The sequence below is a fragment of the Abramis brama genome (assembly GCF_963993115.1).
Source record: "Abramis brama genome assembly, chromosome: 19".
In the NCBI taxonomy this organism is placed as follows: Eukaryota; Metazoa; Chordata; class Actinopteri; order Cypriniformes; family Leuciscidae; genus Abramis; species Abramis brama.
This window is the reverse complement of record NC_139981.1, coordinates 24,100,238-24,120,911: the sequence shown is the minus strand read 5'-3', so window position 1 is coordinate 24,120,911 and position 20,674 is coordinate 24,100,238. Positions and strand designations below refer to the sequence as shown.

At 42.4% G+C, this 20,674-nt stretch overlaps 2 long non-coding RNA genes across 2 annotated transcripts in view; both read left to right on the top strand.

Moving 5' to 3' along the window:
* Positions 1 to 1,437, top strand: part of LOC311070024 — a 34,874-nt gene extending 33,437 nt beyond the window's left edge. Inside the window, exon 3 of the long non-coding RNA XR_014603603.1 lies at positions 1,367 to 1,437. This is a non-coding gene — a long non-coding RNA (uncharacterized lncRNA). The remainder of the gene's footprint in view (positions 1 to 1,366) is intronic.
* Positions 1,438 to 9,231: 7,794 nt separating this feature from the next.
* On the top strand, positions 9,232 to 12,245 carry LOC311070023. Its single transcript, XR_014603602.1, has 3 exons — positions 9,232 to 9,327; positions 9,482 to 9,597; positions 12,129 to 12,245. It is a non-coding gene; the product is annotated as an uncharacterized lncRNA (long non-coding RNA).
* The last annotated feature ends 8,429 nt before the right edge of the window (positions 12,246 to 20,674 follow it).

Below are 20,674 nucleotides of genomic sequence, written 5' to 3'. Positions count from 1 at the left end.
TGTTCATCCTTCAAAGATTATACCCCAATTTATAAAACTAAACGTTTCTAGATGTAGGGGGGAAAAAACACATTTAAAAATAAAAAAGACATTCATTTCCACTCTCAAATATTTATTTTTTAATCGTTTTGTTTTTGAATTATTTCGACATGAATAAAATTGCTGCCCTCAAATGTTAACCTGGAGTCTTGAAAACTTAAAATAAACCTAGAAAATAAAATAGCCTAGGCCTACTACAACAATAGCCTACATTTCATTTTTTATAAGGAGCGGTTTTTGTTTTATATGCTGCTAAGAAGACACCCCAGAAGATGGGTCAAGTATAGCTCCATCATTGTTCAAAGTAAAAAAAAAAGATCATACTTTATGATGTTAGTTTTAATAAAAAAATTAAAAAAAATCTTTAAAATAAATAAAAATCAAGGGAATTTCTCTGGCATTTCTTTCTTTTTGCTGTATCGAAAACATACCGAACCGTGTCTGTCACCACTGTATCGTATTGAACCGAACCGTGAATTTTGTGAACCGTTACATGCCTAATATATAATTCTAAATTCAATTGTTATAATATTTTACAATATTACTGTTTGTTGTTGTATTTTTCAAAACTTGAAACTTGTGTGTGTGTGTGTTTGTGTGTGTGTGAGAGAGAGAGAGAGAGAGAGTGAGTAAGCCTATATCAAACAAGTAGCCCTCTAGACTGAGAAAGTATTAATTTGTTTAGAAAAACTACTGACCCCATACTTTTGAATGGTATAGTTTGTTTCATTACACTACATTTATTCATTTAACATACACTTTATTGACTTAGAAATTAAGAAAATGACAGGCAATTTATTTTCAGTATGTGGTATCGTCAGGTTTTTATACCTCAAATTAAAACCCAGTGATGTCCGCAGATCTAATGGTAACAAAATAAAAACGAAACTAAGATTATGCCGTGTATCATGCAGAAAAAATATTTATGTTAAAATGTTTATTTTGTGTTACATGATACCTATTGGTGTTGCCTATACCGTACCTCTATGAACAGTGCTAATTCAGGTTAAGAATACACTGTGACAGAGGCAAAAAATGAATTAAATAAATAAATAATAATAATAACAATGATGATTATGATGACGCATGCAAAACAGAGAGAAAAGACTAAATTCTATTAGAATAATTACACAATACCACTGTTACCAGTCAAATTAAATCATTAAATGAAAATCCATCTTTGCAGTGCATATAGATGACAAACACATCGTTAATATAGTCCAAGTGACTACAGTGTCTCAATCTTAAGTTTATCAAGCGACGAGAATACTTTTTGTGCGCAAAAACTAAAGTTTTTTGTTGTTGTTGTTTTATTTAATTTTATCAGTAGGAAATCGCTCTGAAGAAGTCTCGTTCCGAACACATCGCGATATTTGGCATCAGTTCACGTGTGTCAGATGTTGGTAAGTAGTAATTACGCTGTCCTAATAATGTGTGATATAATGTATTTTCTGTTTGTCGATATTAATCAGATTAGCTCGCGATCAGTCACTGCATTATATGTGTCATCTCCACGGAGGCTTTGCGTTTTATTGCTTTTTCTAATTCAAAACAGGGTGATAAACACTGCCTGTCACATGACGTGCTATAGGCCTAAAGACCTTAAATCAGTTAATCATATTCATATCAGATTAAAAGTAGTACAATTAGTTGTATTTGTAGTAGAAGCACAGTATGAACAACACTTACCATGCTTTCACCACATTAACATTAGTTTTACTGTGGTAAGTGTAGTAAAAAGACAGTAATCACAAAACTTACCATGCTTTTACCACACTATTGGTAGTTTTAATGTGATACTTATTGTAAATGCACATTAACCACAACACTTACCATGCTTTTACCACAGTAACCCTAGTTTTACTGTGATAGGTGTGGTAAAAGGACAGTAACCACAACATTTACCATGCTTTAAACCTCAGTAACCTTAGTTCCCTTTCGTGGTCACTCCGAGTTACGTCGGATGACGACGATTGGGGTTTCGCTTAGAAGCCTATCACCTTCGAGTATTAGAAAACGAGCCAATGGCAATGAAATGCCATGGGTCTGCGGAATTTGCATAGCGTAACTCCGCCCGCCGCAGGGGGTATATAAGGAAGTACGCGAGCACAATGCAGACATGCTTTCGCTTCGGAGCCGAGAACTTCTCCACTCCTGTAAGCCAAATATTCTGAGTTATTCTTCTCTTACCTTCGAGACGAGCGAGCTCTCCGGTGTTGGTGTGACGGCGATTTTCAGCGAGTGCACACTTCCCTGCTGATCTTGTCAGTGATCTGACAGTTAGTGTGATTTCTCCCTGTTCGCTTCAACATCCGCGGAGTTTCCTCTCACAAAAAGAGCATTGCATGTGGCACGTCTTTTTAAAGATGTCTCGCCCGTGCACTTCTGGTTGTGGTCGCGATGTATTTTTTCCTGATGGGCACAATCTCTGCTTAGCGTGTTTGGGCGTTGATCACGCTGAAGCAGCGTTTGTGGATGACTCATGTTCTCATTGCGGGAACATGACCATCTCCATGCTGCGGTCGAGACTCAATGAGCTCATCAGAGCGAGAGTCCCCTCATCCACACCCCGATCTACGGTCTCCCCGAGAGGCTGTACTTCGGCTGGTGGCCAGGGTGACCTGAGGGTATCTGTGTGGGACAAACCGCCGATACGTCCACGGTCCACACGCCCCTCTTCAGCATTGGTACCCGCGAGCGTGCAAACCGAAACCGCCGGTCTCTCTACGGAAGCCCCGCGCGTTTCGTTTCGCGTTCCACAGGAGGATGCAATGTCGATCACTGCATCACAAGGTGGGTATGAGTCCTCGGGAAGTGAGGATTCGGCTGTGTTGCCGCCCTCGGGCGCGCCAGCATTGCCCGAGTCTGATCCCGAGCTGACTGCCATGCTTTCCCGGGCAGCCGCGACCATTGGGCTCGAGTGGTCCCCGCCGCCCGATCCAGTGCGCTCGCGGCTGGATGATTGGTTTTTGGGAGCGGCCGCTGACATTCGTCGCCGCCCAGCCCCAATACCATTCTTCCCGGAAGTGCATGAGGAAGTCACGCGGTCCTGGAAGGCTCCCATGTCTTCCCGCGATCGTTCGTCGGCTTTCTCCGCCTTTCCTCCCCTCGATAGAGCTGATGCTTGTGGGTACACTGGGATTCCCACGGTTGAACGTTCTGTCGCGATGCAGCTGTGTCCGGCAGGCGCTTCATCACGTGGTGATCCTAAGCACCCGTCCAAAGCCTGTGGATTCTCGTCCACTCTCGTGGCGAAGTCTTACAGTGCGGCGGGACAGGCAGCTGCCTCTTTGCATGCCATGGCCATCCTGCAGGTCTACCAGGCCCAGATGCTTCGTGACATGCACGAGGGCAGGACAGACCCAGGGCTCGTTGATGAGCTGCGCGCCGCCGCCGACCTCGCTCTCCGAGCGACGAAGGTGACCGCGCGCTCCCTGGGTTTGGTGATGTCCACAGCTGTGGTCCAGGAGAGACTTCTCTGGCTGAACCTGGCTGATATGTGTGAGCCCGACCGGACTCGTCTGCTTGACGCTCCCATATCCCAGGCCGGCCTTTTCGGCGGTGCCGTCGAGGATTTTGCCCAACAGTTCTCGACCGCCCAGAAGCAGACTGAGGCTATTAAGCATATTCTGCCCCGACGCTCCGCTGCTCAGCCGTCGGCACAGAATCCTCAGCCTGCTCGCCGCCGAGGGCGCCCTCCCGCGGCCGCCCCTCCCGCACGGCCCCAGCAGCAACCTTCACCCGGGCCACGCTGTGGTGGGAGCCGCAGGCAGGCGCCACAGCCCTCTCCAGCCCCGCCGCCCGCTAAACGCCAGGCCAAGCGGCGCTCCTGAGACGGGCTGCTCAGGGTTGGCTTCAATTCTGTCCCAGGAGCTGGTAGCAGGGCCACTCCTTCCCCCGGTGGAGGGCCGGGGGAGAATCTTTTGTTCTCCACTCCCCGCTGCTCGTCCAACGACGAGCAGTACTTTGATGTGGTTGAAGACAGAATTGAATTCCCCAACCCTGAGCCGACAGAGTCCGAGGGCCGCAGTGCGCGCCACCCTCGGGTCCCGCCACTGCCGCCCTCCTCTGTCCCAGAGGTGCGGGATGACAGCACGCGCCGCCCACGGGCCACGCTCCTCTCATCCCCCTCTGTCGCCAGACCCCTGCCAGAGCACGCCCCCGTGGGACGCGCGCCCTCCCCTGGCCTCCTCTGGCAGGACGCGGTTAATGACCGTGCCCCCGCACAGGGCCGCTATGCCACCCTCGCCGGTGCCGGTCATTCCGCCTCGCTGCCCCACCGACGGTACGTCTGTGGTTCGTATGACCCCGCTGGTGCACTTTCTGGAGGCCTGGCTAGAGCTTCCCAGACTGTCCCGCTGGGTCGCGAGAACCATCAGGCTCGGCTACGCGATTCAGTTCGCGAGATCTCCTCCCCGCTTCAGGGGAGTCCGCTTCACTATGGTCGGTGGCAATGCCCCTGTCATGAGAGCGGAGGTCGCCACCCTACTGGCGAAGGGTGCGATCGAGATTGTCCCTCCAGCCGAAATGAAGTCCGGCTTCTACAGCCCTTACTTCATTGTACCCAAGAAGTCCGGTGGGTTACGGCCAATCCTCGACCTGCGCGTCTTGAACCGCTCCCTTCACAGGCTGCCGTTCAAGATGCTAACGGCCAAACACATCCTCCAGTGTGTGCGGCCGCAGGATTGGTTTGCAGCGATCGACCTGAAGGACGCCTACTTCCATGTCTCCATTTTACCTCGACACAGACCGTTTCTACGGTTTGCTTTCGAGGGGCAGGCATACCAGTACGCGGTTCTCCCTTTCGGGCTAGCCCTGTCTCCTCGCGTCTTTACGAAGGTCGTCGAGGCAGCCCTTGTTCCCCTCCGGGAACACGGGGTTCGCATCCTGAACTATCTCGACGACTGGCTGATCCTAGCTCACTCTCGAGACCAGGTTTGCGAACACAGGGACCTAGTGCTCCGGCACCTAGTTCGTCTGGGCCTTCGGGTCAACTGGGAGAAGAGCAAACTCTGCCCCGTGCAGAGGATCTCTTTTCTCGGTATGGAGATCGACTCGGTCGCCATGTGCGCGCAGCTTACGAGCGAGCGCGCGCAGTCACTGCTGGCTTGTCTTCGTCAGTTCGAGGGCAAGAGTGCGGTTCCACTGAAACTTTTTCAGAGGCTCCTGGGGCATATGGCATCCGCAGCCGCAGTAACGCCGCTGGGATTGCTTCATATGAGACCGCTTCAGCTTTGGCTTCGCGATCGAGTCCCGAGGTGGGCATGGCAACACGGCACGCTCCAAGTCCCAGTGACTCCAGCCTGCCGTCAGACCTTCACCCCGTGGGCGAACCTCAGCTTTCTACGGGCCGGAGTGCCCTTAGAACGAGTTTCCCGGCATGTTGTTGTATCAACAGATGCCTCCAACACGGGCTGGGGCGCCATGTGCAATGGTCATGCTGCCGCGGGCTCCTGGACAGGACCCCAGCGCCTTTGGCATGTCAATTGCCTCGAGTTGCTGGCTGTACGTCTCGCCCTGCACCGCTTCCATGCGCTGCTCAGGGGTCAGCACGTACTAGTCCGATCAGACAATACCGCAACAGTAGCGTACATCAACCATCAAGGTGGTCTACGCTCCCGCCGTATGTCGCAACTCGCTCGCCACCTCCTCATATGGAGTCAGAAGCATCTGAGGTCGCTTCGAGCCATTTATATCCCGGGACACCTGAACCAGGCGGCCGACGAGCTGTCTCGAGTTCGGCCTCTCGCTGGAGAATGGCGACTCCATCCCCGGACGGTTCAGCTGATTTGGGATCAGTTCGGCGACGCACAGGTAGACCTGTTTGCCTCCCACGACTCGTCCCATTGCGACCTGTTTTATTCCCTGACCGAGGGCACGCTCGGCACGGATGCACTGGCGCACAGCTGGCCGCGGGGCCTACGCAAGTATGCGTTTCCCCCAGTGAGCCTTCTTGCGCAGACCTTGCGCAAGATCAGGGAGGACGAGGAGCAGGTCATTCTGGTTGCCCCGTATTGGCCCAACCGGACCTGGTTCTCCGAACTAGTACTCCTCGCGACAGCACCTCCCTGGCCAATCCCTCTGAGGAAGGACCTCCTTTCTCAGGGACGGGGCACCTTATGGCACCCTCATCCCGATCTTTGGAACCTCCACGTGTGGCTCCTGGACGGGACGAGGCAGGTTTGAGTACCCTACCACCTGCGGTGGTGGCTACCATCACTTCCGCTAGAGCATCGTCCACGAGACATCTCTATGCGTTGAAGTGGAACCTCTTCGTCAACTGGTGTTCTTCTAAACATCAAGAACCCACGAAATGCCCGATCAGTGTCGTGCTTTCCTTCCTGCAAGAAGGGTTGGAGCGAAGGCTGTCTCCCTCCACCCTGAAAGTGTATGTTGCCGCCATTGCCGCACATCACGAAGCAGTTGATGGTAAGTCTCTGGGAAAGCACGACCTGATCGTCAGGTTCCTGAGGGGAGCGAGGAGACTAAATCCTCCTCGTCCTCCCCTCGTTCCCTCTTGGGACCTCTCAGTGGTTCTAACTGCCCTGCAGAGTGCTCCATTTGAGCCTTTGCAATCAGTGGAGCTTAAGTTCCTGTCAATGAAGACAGCGCTCCTGGTTGCATTGGCCTCCATCAAGAGGGTAGGGGACCTGCAGGCATTTTCGGTTGACGAAGCGTGCCTGGAATTCGGGCCGGCTGACTCTCACGTGATCCTGAGACCCCGGCTTGGATACGTGCCCAAGGTTCCTACCACACCCTTTCGAGACCAGGTAGTGAACCTGCAAGCGCTGCCCTCGGAGGAGGCAGACCCAGCCTTGGCACTGCTCTGTCCAGTACGCGCCCTTCGTGCTTACGTAGACAGAACGCGGTGTTTCAGGACCTCAGACCAGCTCTTTGTCTGTCATGGTGGGAAGCTGAAGGGAAAGGCTCTCTCAAAGCAAAGGTTATCACACTGGATAGTGGATACCATTGCTTTGGCATACCAGCAGCAAGGTCGTCCGTGCCCCCTTGGTGTGAAGGCCCACTCCACTCGTAGTGCGGCTTCCTCTTGGGCTCTAGCGCATGGCGCCTCGCTAACAGACATTTGTAGAGCTGCAGGCTGGGCGACACCCAACACATTCGCGAGATTCTATAATCTCAGAGTAGAGCCAGTTTCTTCTCATGTACTCGCTTCAACCAGCCGGTGCTAGATTCTGCTCAGGTGTCTTCGCTTGCTCGCCATTCCTCTCCACGGACGGGATACGTGCGATATTCTCTCAGGTGAGTCTGATAAGCTCTGAGTTCCTCCAGCACTGGTGACGTCAACGCCTGACTTATGCCATTTTGCCATAACGCAGCTTTTGCGCTTGACTAGGTGCCTCCATGTGCATGGTTCCCCCTCTGGGCGACCCCCACATGTGTTTTCCACTGTAAGTCTCCTTGTGAGCGTGTGTCTTTCCCTTGGCAAGCCCTTGCCACCCCTGGGGTTTAAAATTCCACCTGCGGCTGGACACCCCAGTGATTCTCCATATGCATCCCTCTGGGTCATATGTGTATTCTAAGTCCCCCCCATCAATGGCTGGGCATGATTGCATATTTCTCTCTGAGATATGCTTCCCAGTGTACCTTGGTATCCCTGTGTTAAGTAGGACTCCTTCGTTCGTGCTAGTCTCACAACAGGGAGCTCAGACTTACGCAGGGCACTGGAAGACAGCCGAGGTGGCGTGATTAGACTGGAACCCCAATCGTCGTCATCCGACGTAACTCGGAGTGACCACGAAAGGGAACGTCTCGGTTACGGATGTAACCCTCGTTCCCTGAGTGGGAACGGAGACGTTACGTCTTCCTGCCACTTCCGCTGTACCGCTGAAAAACGCCTGGGGCCAGTCTCGGCTCCTCAGCGAAGGCATGTCTGCATTGTGCTCGCGTACTTCCTTATATACCCCCTGCGGCGGGCGGAGTTACGCTATGCAAATTCCGCAGACCCATGGCATTTCATTGCCATTGGCTCGTTTTCTAATACTCGAAGGTGATAGGCTTCTAAGCGAAACCCCAATCGTCGTCATCCGACGTAACGTCTCCGTTCCCACTCAGGGAACGAGGGTTACATCCGTAACCGAGACGTTTTGCTGTGATTGGTGTAGTACAGGACAGTAATCACAAAACTTACCATGCTTTTTCCCCAGTATTGGTAGTTTTAAAGTGATATCTGTTGTAAATGCATATTAACCACAACACTTGCCGTGCTTTTAATGCTTTAATGTAACATCCTATGTTTGTAAGGTAAATCAGTACTTTTTCCTTTAAATAATCCTATATATTATACATAATGATATTTTCTTTTTTCAGCTGAAAAGACCAAAAGGACCTTTCGGACTATTATTGTTTGAGGACAAGTAAACGGAGGAGACGGACAGCTGCAAAGGCAAATATTCGCAATGGTATGTATGTGTTGGTTTGAACCCTAAATCAAACATTTTATCAAGCATTTGTTGTTTCTTAAACCTTTTCTCACAAAACCCATAGCCCAATCAGTACGAACATAGTCTGAAAGTCTTAATAATTCACAAGATTTAACAAGTTGTCAAATTCGTACGATACTTGTATACTCGATAAATATTTGTATACTCGTACACAATCCTGCAGCTTTTACTCTTAGTGCTGTCATTGGCTACTGCCTCAATTCCTGTACATATTTATTGCGATATTTGTAAATCAGTTGCGCCTTTCTTGGAAAGTAGTCGGATGTCCCACACACTGTCAGAAAGTTGATATTAATTGCATTGTATTTATTACAATTATTACAAATTGGTCCCCGTCTGTTTATGTTCCAGTGATACATGATGTCTCTCCACACCTCATAACCGACCTCTGTTTGCAGGGGTGGAAAAGCTTATCTTACTTGTCACATGACATCAGATACTCGATTATTTTGTCATAATCAGATCAGTTACACTGCTGATAACTGTCCCGTTTGCATGTAAATCATTTTCATATGATTATTGCTTGCTATTAAATATTTTATTCATAGAAATGCCCCCACATATCAGTGAACTTATAACATAAAAATGCTTTTAACATTTAATTATGCAACACTCTTTACAGAAAAAATATCCTACAGTTATATATAAGCTGACTATTTGCAAGTAATGTATTAAAATGACCTTCCTTTCTGTCTTGCAGAATTACTTGGTCCTTTTTTTTTTAAAGATCTCTACAATATCAAACTCAACAGCTCTTTTAAGAGCCAACCCTCACAAGAGCTACTAGTGAGTCGCAGCGAATCTTGCCGTGATCAGCCCTTCCCAGGTAAAGTCTCTAGAATATTTCAATCAGTATTTACTCATCAAAGGCTCTCTCCTGAATCGTATGTTAAATTAACTGATTTATAACTGTCTTAATTTATGTTTCAAGAACAATAGTAATTGCACATAGAGTAAGTCGAGACTTTCTTGTTTTACAGCAGAGAAGGAAGACCAGTCCTTATATCAACGCAAGCTAATCGAATAAGTCCTTTGTTTCGGGTGAGGAAGGAACGTCTGGTGCCCAAAGAAGACAGAAAGCTGCGCGAGTCCATTGGTATGTCTTGAATTGAAACAATGCTGTAATATGTAGTACATAATTTGATGTTGACAATTTTACATTGTACAGGTTATCACTTGGTTTTTGACCAAGTGAAGCTCTTGAAACAAGTGACAGAAGAGTATGTAACTTGTCTGGAAAGTATCAAGCATCACTAGCAAAGGCTCAAAAGAGACCATGCCTTCTTAAAGATCTTTTAAAATAGGTTCTTGTTGATTATGGGTAAAACTGTTTTTGTTCAGTACTTAGCTTATATTATGTGCTGCAATATTATATATATATATATATATATATATACAGTGGGTACGGAAAGTATTCATTCCCCCGGTAAATATGATCAAAAATGGCTGTAAAAAATAAATCTTTCATTCAAAAAATTTGATCTTTCATTCAAAAAATTGGCAAAAATCTAACCTTTCATTGAAGTAAAAGAATTCAAATCTCCAAAACACGTCGGCCACAATTATTCATACCTCTAGAATGTTTTATGAATAAAATATCTCTAAAGTATATTCCCATTAATATTTACCTTGTTTTTTAGCACACCAGGGGGACTAGGAACATGAAATTGTCCAGCCATGACTTCTTGTTTCACAGGATTTTAAATATGAGGAAACACAAAGGCCAAATTCCCTTAATCATCCATCACAATGTGTAAAACCAAATAATACAGTTCTGATTTGCAGCAAAAGATTGTTGAGCGTCACAAAATAGAGAGTGGCTGTAAGAAAATAGCTAAATAATTGAAAATACCCATTTTGACCATCAGGGCAATAATTAAGAAGTAAAAATGTTACAAATCTGCCAGGAAGAGGACGTGTGTCTGTATTATCTTAATGCACGGTGAGGAGGATGGTTTGAGTGGCCAAAGACTCTTCAAGGATCAAAGATGGAGAATTGCAGAGATTACTTGAGTCTTGGGGTCAGAAAGCCTATAAAAAAAAAAAAATCAAACAACCCCTACATCCCCACATGTTGTTTGGGAGGGTTTCAAGAAAAATGCTCCTCGCTCATCTAAAAACAAACTCCAGCATATCCAGTGGTCAGACACAACTGGAACTTCAAACACAGGGTTCTGTGGTCAGATGAAACTAAAAAAAGAGCTTTTTGGCAGCAAACACGCTAGATGGGTTTGGTGCACACAAGGATAAAAAGTACCCCATGTGTACAATTTAATATACCACTGGATCTTTAATGTTGTGGGCCTATTTTTCTGCTGGAGGTCCTGGACTTCTTATTCAGATACATGGCATCGTGGATTCTATCAAATATCAACGGATAAAAAAATCCAAACCGGGCGGCTTCTGCTAGAAATCTTATAATGGGCCGTGGTTGGATCTTCCATCAGGACAACGATCCAAAACAAACATCAAAATCAACACAAAAATGTGTTTCGGAGCCCAAAAAGCATCTGCCATGAGCGTCCCAGTTCCCTGACCTGATGAGTGGAGTGAACTGAAGAGAAGAAGCACCAACATGGATCTGGGAATCTGAAGGATCTGGAGAGATTCTGTAGATATCTGATTCTGAAGACTCAGAGCTGTATGAATAATTGTGGCCAACGTGTTTTGGAGAAAAACATTTATTTCATAATGTGATTTCCCCCCCCAATTTGAATTAAAAAAATTGGCAAAATTCTAACCTTTCATTGAAGTAACAATGAAAGGTTAGAATTTTGCCAATTTTTTTGAACGAAAGATCAGACAAAAGATTTATTTTTTACAGCCATTTTTGATCATATTTACCGGGGGTATGAACACTTTCCGTACCCACTGTATATATACAGACCCTTTCCAAAAAATTAGAATATCATGGAAAAGTTTATTTATTTCCATAATTCCATTCAAAACGTTAAACTTCCATAGATTATAGATTCAGGGCCCACAACTTAAACGATTTCAAGTATTTAGTTGTTTATTTGTACATAATTTGGGCTTCCAGCTCATAAAACCCACGAAAACAGGATTTCAAAAAATTTGAATATTACATGAAATCACACAGTAATTACACAGTGATACCATGGTCATTGAACCAGGTTTTGGTTCTTTTGGCAGTGTGGGCAGGTGCAAATCCTGCTGGAAAATGAAGTCAGCATCTCCATAAAGCTTGTCTGCTGAAGGAAGCATGAAGTGCTCTGAAAATGTCCTGGTAGACGGCTGCGTTGAGTGGACAGCGCAGTAGACCAACACCAGCCGATGACATGGCTCCCAAACCAACACAGACTGTGGAAACTTCACACTGGACTTCAAGCATCTTGGATTGTGTGCCTCTCCATTCTTCCTCCAGACTCTGGGACCTTGGTTTCCAAATGAGATGCAAAATTTGCTCTTATCAGAAAAGAGGACTTTGGTCCACTGAGCTTTATTAAATCCAGAGTCAACGCAGCCATCTAGCTAAATCTGCAGGACAGTGGACGCTGAGGGCCAGAGTAAACCATCACTGTTTTAAATAATGCAGAACATAAGCTGACCCGACTGTCCATTAAACAACTTCATTTGAATGGTTTGTGTTTTTTGTTTTACTTTCAGACCAGGACTGCAGAACGCCTGACGATGGGATGTTGAGACTTTTTCCTCTGGTTGAGAAAAAGCTACACCACATCAGTGATCACATCTACTGTAGGGTACAACTGAACAAACTGTTTCGACGAGGAAGAAGAACATGAACACGATAGAGACCAAAACAAATAGTGTTCCAACCAAATAGTGGGTGTTGTGAGGTTTTGTGCTCGTGCACGGCTGCACGCGAAGTCGGAGCTGAGGAAGAAACTGGCTCAAAACCTATTTTTTACAGTCTATGGCTCAAAACCTCACAACACCCACCCCCTGTCGGTGATTGGTTGGAACACTATTTGTTTTGGTTTTGAGTGGTTGGTGAAACCAATTGTTTTTGTGTGCAGGTCTCAGAGACACGTTTTTTTGACGGCCTGCTTATGGGGCGGGCAGCTACCGGATCGTTAGGAAAGATTAGATGAATGTGAAATCACTGATACAACCTTTAAGATGCAAATAAGAGATTCACTGCAATTATTTGAAAACTGCAGGTGAGTGTGTGTTGAAGCAGGGTTGGAACAAAACTCTGTAAGGCTGTGGCCTTCCAGGAACTGAGTTTGACATCTAGCTCATCAATGTCAAAATGATTAAAGAAGTGAACGAATGCCTGATAAAATGTAAGTAGATAAACATTTAATATTTGACTGTTTTACAATAGAAATGTTCAACTACCGACAGTATACGGTGACGCAAATTACTCAACTTTATTTATTTATTAAATTTTGCCTTTTTAATTGAAAATATGCTATAATTCCCTTGATTCATTTAGAGAGAATGCATGCATAATTAAAAATAAAATATTATTTTCAAATGGTTACAATTATTTCACTAATACAATAAGCCTTTCTTTTTCTTTTTTCCCCCTGAAATCACGTTTATAATGAATTAATTCCTTTAAATAAAAATACCCAATTTTAGTTTGGGCTAAAGCCCCGAATATCCACTGACCTTAGAACCGCCCCTGTGTAAAAATCAAATGTAATTTGTATTTAAATTCATTTAAGGTGCGTATTTTTGTATTTTCAAAATACATAAACTACTTTTGCCAGTCAACCTCGTTATCAGGGTATGATTTTGTGCATCAAGTAGTTCAGTCATTCACTATAGCTCAACATTGGATCAGCGATATTTTTCTTTTCTTTTTTTCTTGTTTTTTATAAGGTGAGAATGTCATGATCAATTCTGCTTGTTGATTAATCGTTTACATAGATGGGCCTATTTGTGGGGTAAGCAAATATCCGTGCAGCTTTTAGTGGGCAGGAATTATTGGAACGTTGGAGTGGAAAAAGAAGCATTGATGAATGATGCTCCACAAAAATCTTCAGCTTTTACTTTTATTGTACATCAAAAAAATGATAATCAAAAAGGGGTAAATAGTGTCAAATGAATCTAAATTAATTCTAATTTTAAATTTTATATACACTTTCTAATTTTAATACACTTATAGAAACAAATAAACGTTACATAAAATAAGCATAAAATTACTTAACAAGCATTGGTCTACCTGCAAAAAAAAAAAAAAAAAGAGTTTGAAATTCAGTTTATGCTGTGGAATCAAAACTAATATTGAGAATTGTGAAACCATGATATTGTTACTGTGAAGTAAAATTGAGATTTTGGTCATATCACCCATCCATATTGTAGTGTTCACCACAAGTAATAGACTACATTGTAACTAGAAATAAGTATATAAATGGCTGCTATTTTGCATAAGTTTATTTGTAATTGCCAGAAAGAAAGAAAGAAAGAAAGAAAGAAAGAAAGAAAGAAAGAAAGAAAGAAAGAAAGAAAGAAAGAAAGAAAGGGCAGAGATGTGGTTAGGAATGAAAAGTCAGTAGGCCTATGTAGTTTCTTCATTCACTGTGACCTATACCTGCACTGGATGGTCAATTTCACATGTATTTTGTGTATTTTCAAAATACAAAATACTGTATTTGTATTTGAATACATTTTTTCACACAGTATTTTAAATACATTTCCATGTAATTATGCCCATCTCTGTACATAGAGGAATAAATGAAGATGATAATTGGAGAAGCATATAATACATGTAACATAGAGCTCATGCTGCTCTAACTGCCTTTTTTTATTTGATATAATATTACTAATCTGGAATATTAAGAATCACAATAGTAACTGGGCTGCACATTTACATTGTGAACCCCCTTTCTGTTCACATAATCCCCTTCATTGAGGCCTTGATGGCAGTCTATGGTCTAGCTAGCCTATAGTCTATATGGTACCCATCACGTTAGTGAAGCCTGAGTGACATATAGCCTACTGTAATCGGCATGGTCATGAATGCATGATCTTCATAAAAAATTATGATAGCCTAAAAAAAAACTGCTTTAAAAAAAAACAGTTTGTGCTGTAGTTAAAGCCCGACTCCGACAAGTCAAAAATAAGTGTGCGTTTCCAACAAATTAATAATGTAAACGACAATCTCACGAGTCACGAGAAAAAATATATATCTCAGAAAGTGCACTATCGCGCTGTAATATTATATCAAATAAAAAAAGGCAGTTTACTAAAATCTTCCATATCACAAATGTGAAAGCAAAATGGCCAGGATCTGTGCATGACTTGAGAATTTTCAGAGATTCACATTTATGCACATTATTTGAAAGTGGTAAGAAAAGTTCCACAATTAAATATCAAGCTCACTGTATTACATACACTTATGCTGATCCTAACAGAACTGCATTTTTTCATAGGTGATTATGACATGTTCCTGCAGACAGGTGTTTTATGACCACATTCCCTGACCCAAACCAGTTACAATGCAGCTCTAGCCAGGACAAGGGCACACAATGAAATGAACTTTGGCTAACTAAAGGGAAGATTTCAGTGTCAGTGTCTGAAAAGTCTGAGGGGTTGCACACCTGACAGGGCCTGTGACATTGTTGCAAAAAAAAAAAAAAACACTTTTCATTAAATGTTTAATAAAAGACAAATATGCTTAGTTCCTTGAGTTTTATTTCAATTGTTCTTTGTAAAGAAAAGCCAGTGGTCAAGTGCCTGCAACAAGAGATATTAGACACATGCCTCATGCAACAAAATAAAAAGTAAAAGTTGGCTATACACTGCCCACCTGCTCTGTCCCCTCTGTCTGTGCAGACTCTTCTGTAGGCCTTTCTGTAGATGTGGAATCCTGCAACTTATATTGCAGCCATAAAGCAAACAAGTATAAATTGAGTAAAGTTATTTATGCACTTGCAGGTAGTTCCTCCATATGACAGTTATCTGAGAAGGTTTATTCACTGTCCAGTGCTGGACATTACAAAGTCTTATACTTTCTTTCCTTTGGAAAGTTAGAAAATGTCCACTTACTGCACACATTTCAGCCACCACTTTCTTGGGAACAGATACAAGTGTTGGTGTATTTTGTAAAAGTGCACAAAAGAGGAAAACACAATGTCATTACAATGAACTACACTCGGGAAAAATGTGATCAATAACTCATGGCAAAATATTTTTACATTAACATAAGTTTATCAGTTTTCACTTTCACAAGTCAAAGCAATTCATCATTACTCAAGATTTAACAGTTGAAATGACTATACGGCCTTAATTTAATGCAGCAAAAATTATTTTACAGTGTAGGCTACTAAGATCTTTTCTTTTCTTTTTTTCTCAGCCTTTTTCTTGGTTGCTTTTATAAACAGACAACCATTTATTTAACAGTGCCTTTTATAAGAGACTATAATATAACAAAAAATTACCATTATGTAGAATATTTTTGTACTTCACTTTTATTTGTTCCCATGTTCTAGTGTGGTGACTCTGACATTACAATGAACAAAGTAATTATGCAATTATTAAAATTTATATTTTTATAAATAAATAAATAATTGCAATTTATATTTTAAAATTTATAAATATTAAAATACAAAAATATAGGCTATTAAGTGATAAAAACATCTAACATGGCCACTTCTAACGGATTTAAATTGTCTGCTACTTTTTGCCAGCCCTCTCTCCTGGCTTTTGCAGACTTTGAGGTGTTCCCTGGCGTTTTGATTAAACATTAAAATTCCGAATAAACTTCGACTATTAGTTCTTGCTCTGCTGAGGAGAAAAACTGAGCCCGCTCTTTGGCCACGCTGAGCAGCCAATAGCAGCGTTGCTGATCAATGTTTCTACTATAGATCCATATCCCCTTTTAAACCAGCGCATGAACGCGCAATTATCTCAGATAACTCAATCCAGCTATACTATTCATATCCGACAAGTGTGTTCGAAGAACCTAATTAGCCAGATCATGATTAGCATCATGTGCTACATTAGCATGTAATTTAAAGATGCGATCAGTCAAATGAAATACAATAAACGTACAAATAAATATTACAAATTAAAAACCGATCGGAAATGTCGTCCAATTTCCTAATACTATTATTTGATGCCAACAATACATTTGGAAAACAAAATACAGCCATTTCTGCTTTTTTTTTCTTTTAAACAAAAAACCAAGCTGCACCCTTTTTTAAATTTCATCTTTCATTCCGAAATAGAATAATGAATGAACGAAAAAGTACACGGACCAGGTCGACGTGCAGATTCTAAATATTTAAAATTATTGAATGATTTTATTGTGTTTTAATGTTATATGAAATGTTACCGTTAGTTATTTTCTAATTTTATGTCATTATCATGAAAAACAACAACAACCAAAAAAAAAAAAGAAGGCGATGAGTCTCACCCGCCCAGATCAGCAGAATCATCAGCAACCACGATTAGCCGATTTCATCAGCCAGCAAAGTGATTCAATGGGATGACAGGTGTCGCTCGCAGACTCAAAGCCTTCAACTTTTGCAGAGCACGCGGCTGATCTATATAGGGCAGACACGACCTGTGTTTCTCTTCGACGGTAACTTTCGGTAAAATTCAAGCTGTGATTTTTCACGTTTGATATACTCCCGCGATCAAATACACGATAAAGAACATAAATTCTACCTTTATTTGTTAAAACAGTAGGTATTTACCACAATGATTCTGCTTTGCTATAGGCTCACGTCACGATTACTAAGCGCTGCTATTGGCGGTCACGATTATTAAGTATGTAAGGCGAACGGAACGGAACAGTTCACCCAAAAATGAAAATTCTGTCAGTAATTACTCACCCTCATGTTGTTCCAACCCCGTAAGACATTCGTTCATCTTCGGAACACAAATTAAGATATTTTTGATTAAATCTGAGAGCTGGATCACTGCTCCATAGGCTTCTAAGGGTTTGAAACTTGCTGGCCCAGAAAAGTGGCGTAACTTGGTTTTAAAAAGTGGGTGGGACAGGTGGGGTGGGGGTTGCTAATAAAATGCTAAATCAGATATATGTACAATAACATCACGACGTCCAGCAATCGATTTAAATAGTAGACTACATGGGGTTTAATTTATCGTTTAATGAGATGAAGTGTATAATGTATGTTCTGCCTCATTCAGCAACGTGTTCCTTAATGGCCCAGTGGTAGAACATTCGCCTTCCGTGTCAGAGCTTGTGGGTTCTAATCCACGCTCGGGTGGGTTTTTTTTTCTCGTATAGGTTTTTTTTTCTCATCAAAACCGATTATGTTCATTAGTGGTTGTATATCAAGCAGGGACACGATTGTATGCATTATGTTTTGTGATTTCACCAGAACGAATAGAGAGTATCCGCAACGGATTGAAGCGCGCGTCCCAGTGAAGACAGTGCGGCGTGTGTGCGAGCCACACGAGAAAACACTGTATCCGCGCCACTGATCGCAGCGGATACAGTGTTTTCCTAACAAACAAAAAAAACCTAACAAAAAAAAAGCTTTTTTTCTATATTTTCGCTTGGTAGTATTTTTATTAATAAGGTCAATACAAACAGGGCAATGTGCCAAATCATACCCAGGCCACCGGGATTTCACTTTTACCGGCTGCTCCCGATGGCCGGTCCGAGACTGCCTTATAATTTAGTAGGCTACACGTAGACTATTAGCCTAATAATAAAAGTTATGGCACTTCGGGTGAAAAATGTCGTCCTGTGTTCCGTCTTTTAAACTTCTCCTCAAACGTGCATGCAGTGTAAATAAAGCAGTTACATCAATGAAATGATAGTAAAGTTAGTCCACGGCCACACCCCCATGCTAATGGTACCGCCCACGGCACAAATTACAAGACGAAAAATGGAAAAATAGAAAATCGGTTAGATTTCATTTATTCGAATGTTTGTTTCTGAAGTCACAATTTAGCAAAAGTAAAATTGAAAAAGGGGAGAAAAAGGCAAATATCCATTGATAATGTACTAAAAAAAAAAAAAAAAAGAATGTCTGGTTTCAATTTTGCATTTTTGCATTTGCTTTGTATGGTCTGAAAACTGAATTGTGAAGCGTTACACGGACCAAAGGCAAATATCCATTGATAATGTACTGGAAAAACAAGAAAAATTAATGTCTGGTTTCAATTTTGCATTTTTGCATTTGCATTGTATGGTCTGAAAACTGAATTGTGAAGCGTTACACGGACCATTCGTGCCGCGAGATGTTTTAAAAAGTGGTGGGGACAATATCGACCCTGGCAAAAAGTGGTGGGGACATGTCCCACCCGTCCCACCCGCAAATTACGCCTATTGGTGACACCAATGGTGACATCAGACCTGGCATTAATATATTTTCACTGCATTTACAATTGCATAAATAAAGCTACGAGATCGTTAAAATTAGAAATCAGAAAAAAAAGAAGAAAAAAAAAATACTTTTAATATATGTCCAAATAGAAACTGTTATTTAAAATTGTAATAATATATCACAATACTGTTGTTTATAGCCTAGGCTTAGGCTACTACATTTTAATCAAATAAATGCAGGCTGGGTGAGCACGAGAGACTTATTTCAAAAACATTTAAAAAATCCAACTGACACACACACACAAGTTTCAAGTTTTGAAAAATACAACAACAAACAGTGATATTGTAAAATATTATAACAATTGAATTTATAATTATATAGGATTATGTAACGGTTCACAAAATTCACGGTTCGGTTCAATCGCTGTCTGTTGCATTGAGACTCTCTGGTATGGCTTTATTTTGAAATTCTCGTCAGCAAAATAGAGGGAAAACAAACAATATTGACAATATTGTTTATAAAATGTAACTCACAATGTTAATTTATTGTCAATTTAACTGTTCCGTTCCGTTCGCCTTACATACTTAATGATCGGGACGTAAACCTTACGTCCGCCAATAGCAGCGCTTAGTAATCGTGACGTAGGCCAATAGCAGCTGCAAAGCAGAAGCATTTGTGGGAAATACCGACTGTTTTAACGAATAAACGTAGCGTTTGTGTTTTTATCGTGTTTAACACATCTATATATTTGATCGCGCGAGTATATCCAGTGTGAAAAAGCGCAGCTTGAATTTGTAGTTACCGTCGAGGAGAAAGACAGGTCGAGTCTGCCATATAAATAGCCGTTGCGCGCTTCCACAATTTGCTGTCGAGAGCGGTCAGGCTGGCGCCACCCCATTGATCGCTAGATGGATCGGCTGATCTGGGTCGGTATGTTCCCATCGTTGCTCGATGACTTTTTTTTATTTTATTTAACCCTCTGATGGTCTTCGTTTAGGAGTCATGTTCTTGGCCTTCCCGGTCAGAAGTGACCGGACACCTAAAACTTATTATTATTATAGGTTTATTCAATGTCCAGTGCTGGACATTACAAAGTCTTATACTTTCTTTCCTTTGGAAAGTTAGAAAATGTCCACTTACTGCACACATTTCAGCCACCACTTTCTTGGGAACAGATACAAGTGTTGGTGTATTATGTAAAAGTGCACAAAAGAGGAAAACACAATGTCATTACAATGAACTACACTCGGGAAAAATGTGATCAATAACTCATGGCAAAATATGTTAGTGGTAGAACGTTCGCCTTCTACCTGACAAGCAAAAGTCTGTCAAATCTATCCAATACAATGACGAGTTCCTTCTTTTAAAAACCAATTATGTTACGAGCTCCATTTTTGTCCGTCCAATGAAATGGCAAGGGCCATTTTTCATAGACCAGTCACCGCACATAGTCCATTTTTGTCCATCTTTGAGCAAATTCTATCCAATCTCCGCTCATATTCTCTCTCTATTTTTGCCAGTCCAATGAAATGGCAAAGTCCATTTTTCCATAGACCAATCACCGCACGTAGCACAATCTCCGCTGTTATTTATATTCCGCAAGCTATTGTATTTATTGTTAATGAAATGGCTTACGTTTTCTATATTTTAGGAATAGCAAGATTGGCTCCGTAAAATTACTTTACGATTACCTCAACTGATCAGGTAAATTAACGTTAACTGTCATTGTGTAAATAATAGGGTATAAGTTAATCGCCGCAGCTCTATTTGTAATGTAAATAGTTTTATCCGGTGTTGTCTGACTTTGTGTAACTTCAGTCAGCAAGCAAACCTTTTTTTTTTTTTACCTTATCAAAGTTTTTTTTTAACGTTACCTAACTTATACCTAACTTATTTTTGTCAGTAACGTTAATTTATTTATTTTTTTAGGATTTT